The sequence below is a fragment of the Engraulis encrasicolus genome, chromosome 20 (genome assembly GCF_034702125.1).
Source record: "Engraulis encrasicolus isolate BLACKSEA-1 chromosome 20, IST_EnEncr_1.0, whole genome shotgun sequence".
NCBI lineage: Eukaryota > Metazoa > Chordata > Actinopteri > Clupeiformes > Engraulidae > Engraulis > Engraulis encrasicolus.
Genome location: NC_085876.1, coordinates 16,323,458 through 16,330,646, shown reverse-complemented (window position 1 = coordinate 16,330,646; position 7,189 = coordinate 16,323,458).

Below are 7,189 nucleotides of genomic sequence, written 5' to 3'. Positions count from 1 at the left end.
CTCCACACACATGCACACGCATCACTGCCAGTTACCACTATCACTCCTCCACACTTTCCCATTTTGGATACAAAATAACAGCAAAGGCTACATTCCCATGTATGTTGCCCTCTGCTTTTTCGCGATCTCAGTAGAGGTTGTGTGGGGGAGGGAAAATTCCTTGCCCTGGGGCCTATACTGAGAAGCCTGAATACAACGGGGGGCAAGCGCTATTCAGACATACCACTATTCAGATAGGCCTACCAGATATGCCGTAGGGTTAGGGTTAAGGTAAATGCATGCACTCTCTCTAAACTGAAAAGAATCTGAGCAACGTAGCACAAACCACAGAAATGACAGATTTAGGTGGGAAACATGCCAGTATTCAGAGAATAGACATCAATGTCTGAATAGCGGCATGTCTGAATAGCACCATGTAACCGAATACAACACAGTGAAAATCACCTTTTTCTCATTACAGAAACCGTTTATGATGTAAGTCTCTACATGTCATATAAAAAATATATATATATTTTACACTTAGATCTGACATGGAAAGACTTACATCTTACACGGTTTCGGTGTGTAGTATTCAGACTTGGACACCAGAAGCCTCAGAGGCCTAGGCACCAAAAGCCTGTACTAAGAAACTGGTTCAGGAGTAAACCAGGTGAAGTTCAGAGGTAAATCATCTAATAGATTAGAGAGCAGAACAGACAGAGAGCCACTCTCTTGCAGACAAGAGAAGAGACGTCCGTCTAATGGGTCAAATGGACAGAAATTAAATCTCTATTCTATTTATTCAGGCCAGCTAAATATCTGTGGAAGAAAGAAAAAAAACAATTGCGGAGAAGGTGGAGAAGAGGAAACGAGAACAGTATGAAATGGGTCGAGGGCAACTTGGAGAGAGAGAGAGCAAGAAAACTAGTACAATTCATAAAGTTTATAGCCTGCGTAATGTACATCTGTTACGCGTATAATGATCAATGGTTTTAATGGCCTAGCGTTGTGTGTTATGATATCGGCTCCTAGTGGTTGTAAAAGTCTGAGGCCCTCCGCTACGCTTCGAGTGGACATTACACTTCATGCCACATTAACCTAAAGTGGAGGTCGGACGCATGAGAGAGAGAGAGAGAGAGAGAGAGAGAGAGAGAGAGAGAGAGAGAGAGTGGATGAGCATACGGTTGTGCACATATCGTAGATAGCCTGAGTTACAACATTGATTAGCAATACATACGTTTTCATTAAGTTATGTTCTGTGTGTGTGTGTATGTGTGTGTGCGTGTGGTCCACATTTTGCCTCAGTTGTGTTTACAGACAATTATGCAGTAGCTACATGCTGCAGCCCATACCACACACTGATACTACGCCTCAGTCCACATGAAAAGAAATTAATTAAACCTTCATTGCTGAGTCACAGAGGCCCTTTTAGTGTTCTAGTCAAACTGAAAGAATTAAAGGGGATAAATGACTGCTCATGCTACTGAGATAACAGAAAAATACAGATTTGTATTAATACAGTCTTTTACAATGTGTGAGTTTAATCAAAATCACACATCCATGTTATGAGAGTAACAAAAGACCACTTTTCTGTATTGTCTTGTGCACTAGACAATGCAAACTACAGAGACAATACAAAAGATGTAGTTACTTGTCTGAGGAGGGAGGAGTAAAAAGAAAATTCTGGATTAAAAGTCAAAGTCACACAGCTACAGCATAATTGTCTTGTGATTACAGTTGCAGGTATTACACAAAAGTTTTGATATCCATGGCTGAACCCCATTAGCCCAGTTCTCACCAGACCTCTATAAGGGCTTTCAGGCCGACCAGAACGGAACTGGTGCCGGTACCCGCAAACCTTGTCTTTTGTGGTTCGCATTGCGAACCAGCTTTCCGGTTCGCGAACGCTAAAATCTGTGGCATGAACACGACGGCCGGTTAGCGATTAGGTGCGGGAACGGGCTCCAGCACGGCTTATGTGTGAGTGTGTGCCCCCTGGAGCCCCTATACCCAAGGCGGGCAGGTGGGTTGAGAGTGATGAGGAAAAAGCTCAAGTGTATCTTGGCCGTCAGTCAGGTGTGGAGGAAGGGAACACCTGGGTGGCCAACATTTGAGACAAGAAAGCTCCCACACACTATTCACATTTGCTGCGTTTACTTGTGACATTTCGGTCAATTGACCTTGGTCCCTACTTAGAGCTGTAGCTCTCACTTGGCACAGAAAAGGTAGACTCTACACGAGTTTAACCTTTAGATAAAAACTGAGACCTTGTTCACCCTGGCTATTATTCTCTACTGCGTAAGGAATACATTTTAAAAATCGCAAAGTCCCTAGCATGTCTATCAAGGAATATCACACACACACAAAACCCTGGTTCTAATTACACCAAGGAAACAAGATAATGTGCTATATCTAGTTTAACAGGAATTGAATAAACACACACACTACTGCAATCTGTCCGCTTGCTTTTTTGGTCTTGTGTTCTGCGTACATGCTGTGGGCAAAAATGACATCTGAAGAGCATCAAAGCATTCTGGAGCAGAAGCATACTGCTTGGTGTCAGACAGATCTGTCCCAGTCTTTCCCAAAAGCATTCTGAGTCATCATTTCATAACTTTTTCCACTTTTCCTCACAGCATTCCATTTGACTACCAAATTATTTAGTCAATCTGGGAAAACAAAGGACGGACACACACACACACACACACACACACACACACACACACACACACACACACACACACACACACACACAGGTGGGCCTCAGGCGTCTGCCAACAGGTCCTTCAGTCACCATGGTTACCCTGTTGCACCTCCTCCCCTCTCCTCTCCTCCTCTCTTCTCCTGGCAAGTGGCAACTTCTCAAGGCTTGTTCACAGCAAAGATTCCACAATGACCTTTGTTGCCTTTTCTGTTTAGCTGTGTGTGTGCCTGTGTGTGTATATATGTGTGTTGAGGAATAATTTGTGCACCTTTGCAAGAATCAACATGAATTTCTTAAAGGACCAGTTCAATCAATTTCAACATGCAGTTGTAATGCTCACACTACCCTGGACTTGTCACCTGAGATTTTTTTCTCTTCTTCTTCAGCCTTTTCCGAGATGTTGGTCATTGTAATGGGGGCAACGCTTTGTTTACATTTCAAAAAAACATTTTTATTTATTCCCAAAAACATCCGAAAGGTTATTCAACATCAGCAGACAACTAGCAAACAGCGGAGTAGGCCTATGTTATTATTATTATTATTTTAATGTAAACAAACGCTGCCCCCATTAAGCCGGGCATACACTGTGCGATATTTTCGCTCGTGGGTATTAAGCTCCTGCTCACACTGCACGATGGAATTTCACTATTTAAAAGTTCACATCTCACGACTCACGTCCTCACACTATACGAGCCGACAGTCGGATGCGAGCCAAATGCTTCCACTGCGCGACGTAACAGACATGTTTCCCCGGTCTGCAGAGGAGGGAACATGCGCACCTGAGGTGGAGATGAGGTCGCGCTCAACAGCAAATCGCACGGCCCTATTAATTTGTGCATGTGAAGTGTCAAATCGGGTCGTAGCACTGCTTAAACTGTGCGATTTACGCACGAGCCACGACCAGGATTTCAAACAGTTTTGATTTTCTTGCGACCCTGCGATTGCACAATCGTGAGGCGAAATCGCTTGCCGTTACCCCATGTACACTGGACGATGCGAGACTCACGATTGACCTGCGATTGAGGAAGAAATCGGCCCGACTCCCAAAAAGTCGCACGAGTTCCAAATCGGGGTAAAATCGGGGCAAAAGTCGCACAGTGTAAGCCCAGCTTTAGAATAGCTCATATCTCGGAAAGGGCTTAGTCGAAAAATGCAGCATCACCGGGTACTGACAAGTCAAGGGTAGCGTGACCCAAGCAGCAAAACACGTTTTCTGAACCAATTGACACGTTTTTTAGCGGTGTCATTTAGGTGTTGAGTAAAACCAACATGTTCAACACGTTTGTGGAACATTTTCTTTGACACGTTTGCGAAAACACCTTTTTAAAAAATTCAATACACGTTTAGGTTTGGTGTTTACGGTGGCCGAGAGGTATCAATCGGAATGCAAATTAAAAAAACAACTGCAACAACAAAAAACAACTTCAATAACAGAAAAACAGTTTCAAGAAGATAAAGGGTGAAAACAAACAAAACAAACAACGAAAACGCACTGCAAAAAGGAAACAATGTCTGCAAAATGAAACGCGCTGCAGAACCGCAGAAAAAACATCTGCAAATAAGCCACAACACAACGGAAGTGCTCCTCCGAACCGATAGACCTAAGCCCAATTAATAAACACACTTTTTAATTAAAATATTGAATATCCATGTCAGTTCTTTAGACAACCTAAGTGCTTTAAGCTTTACTTTACTCAAAGGCCAGGGCAGTGTCTGTTTATTATTTTTAAACAACAACCAACTCAGTCAACAGAGGGACGAGACAAGTTGCCCATTTAATGACAAATAAATCTCCAGTACAAGTTCCAAGGTAAGTCAACATTGACAGTTCATTAGTATTTCTGTACGTATTGAATAGAAGTGTATTATGGAACATTGCGCTACTTATGCTGCTGTCATTCTAGTCAAATACGTGGTAGCCTACCCAAGGGGCAATTTCTAAACCTTCCACGTAAAACAACACTGCAGAAACGCGGCACTGCTTTGTAAACCATCCGACAACAAAGCACGCCTTACCATCAAAACCATATGCCTGGTTCACACATTATTGGCATGGGACTGTTACAAAACTTTATAAGCAGCAGGCTCTCACTTACCACTGGTTGGTATGCGTACGCCTGCGTAAGCCACAGTCGATGGACGATATTCCCTTAAACGAAGCAAATATAACCCGAACACATAAGGGCCAATTTTTTTAGGCAATGTTTTGTCCGTACTGTGGACAACTTCTGGACAGTATCCAGGTGTTCTGTGGCTCTTGTGGAAACAATATAGAGTTTTTAAAAGAATATGCAGACAACAGTTAACTCTTTACAGAATAGTTTTAAAAAATATATATATAATATTAATATATAAACAGTCTTTACAGAACAAGTAATATATTTCACAAGTATTTGTTAATATGATATCAACCACCATCTCATTTTCTATTGGTAGGCACATCTCCTTCCACAACTCCTTCCACAGAGGACCTGATAGTAGAATATTTTAGTCAGGGCTTCAGCTATACAGAAATTTTGGATTTTTTGGGATCGAAGCACAACATTCACATGAGCCTTTGCACACTGAAGAGAAAGCTAAAAGACTTGCATTTATCTAGGCACAAAAAATATTCTCCTCTTGCAAGTGTCCGTGCTGCCATTCAGGAGGAATTGGAGGGTCCGGGTCAATTATGTGGTTACCGGTCAATGTGCCAGACACTGCGAACAAAACATTTGTTAACAGTCAGGAGGGACGATGTCATGGGTCTGATGAGGGAACTGAATGCAGAGGGTACTCAACTTCGTTCCAGGAGAAGATTTGTTAGAAGGGTATACACCTCAGAAGGACCAAACCATGTGTGGCATGTGGATGGGTATGACAAGCTAAAGCCTTATGGATTTGCAATTAGTGGCTGCATTGATGGATACTCCCGCAAGGTGCTGTGGCTGAAATGTGGAGCAAGCAACAATGACCCAGAGGTTATTGCTCAAAACTATTTGAACTGTCTGTCAGAAGGTGGGATCTTTCCAATGTGAGTTCGCACTGACTGTGGGACAGAAAATGGCACAATGGCAGCCATTCTGTGTACATTGAGATCATCTCACACTGATGACTATGCTGGGGCTGCCAGTCATGTGTATGGCACGTCAACAGCAAATCAGAGAATTGAAAGCTGGTGGTCATATTTTCGCAAACAGAGGTATACGTTCTGCCTAGCTGCACATGCACATACAGTACATTCACTTAAAAATATGCAGCACTATGGTACTTGAACCAATTAAAGTGTAAGACAGATTTTTCAAATGCATTACAACCATTACATTCCTTGAAATGAATTGCCTAGTTCTTTTAATTATTCCATTCTATAATATTCTAATATATATATAATATATTTTTTTCAGATCTCAATTTTGGATGGACCTTCTGAATGACCTAAGAGAGAGAAATCTTTTCAACAGTAGTTATGAGCACACATGCCTTCTGCGATATGCATTCATGGATGTTCTACAAAATGACCTTGATGAATTCAGGGAGAAGTGGAACACGCATACAATCCGGCCTGTTAAACAGTCTCGTTGTCCATCTGGCAAGGCTGAAGTCATGTACAGCCTACCCCACAGGTTTTTTTTCTGCTAAACTTTACCTAAAACAAGGATATGAAACACTTTAATGTGCATGACGAAAATGTGAAAACATACACAAGTAGATACTCTCTCATCAAATTAGGTGCAAGCAACATCAAATACAAATGTATTTTCACTCTCAGGTTTGGTGGAACTGACGGTGGGTTTCCGGTTACACTCAAGGATCTAATGCCATTTCAGATCGAGACAACACACGGTCCATGTGGAGATGGACATCTCCAGTCCCACTTTGAGGATCTGCAGAAACAGAGTGGTCTAATGCAGCCAATCACCTGGGAGAGCTGTGTGGATCTTTACATCACATTGAAGAACATGGCTGATTTGTGACAACAGTACTGAGAAAACAGGTAAGAACTGTTTAACCCTTTTAATGCCAATGTTATTTGGTGAAAATGCTCGATTTGGGCATCACATATTCAACAGGCTGTGGCTGGACAGTGGTAACAGATAGAGCCTAACTGTAAATTACAAAAATGTTGAGGAAGACCCAAAGATTATTTTGGGAGTAAATATGCATACCTAATTAGCATATTATGACGTCACAGGGGGCGGCCATTTTGAATTTTTAATTAGTAATGGAAAATATTGATAATTTTCAATAGATTTTCAATAGATTATTGAATTTATTTAGAAATATGTGGCATCCCATTACTGTCATGTTGTGCACATATATTATGGTCAAGTAAAAAAGTAGTTTTAAGCCTAACATATAGTAAATATTGTAACTAATATTGTAATAATAATAACATAGCAAGAAACGGAATAACTGGGAGGTTGTTGCCTGGAGTGCCAAAAGGGTCCGTGTACCATTCGTTCTTTTGTTTTTCGATTCAGAACCAAATAACAAAAAACGAAAAAACGGCTGGTTATTTCATAATTT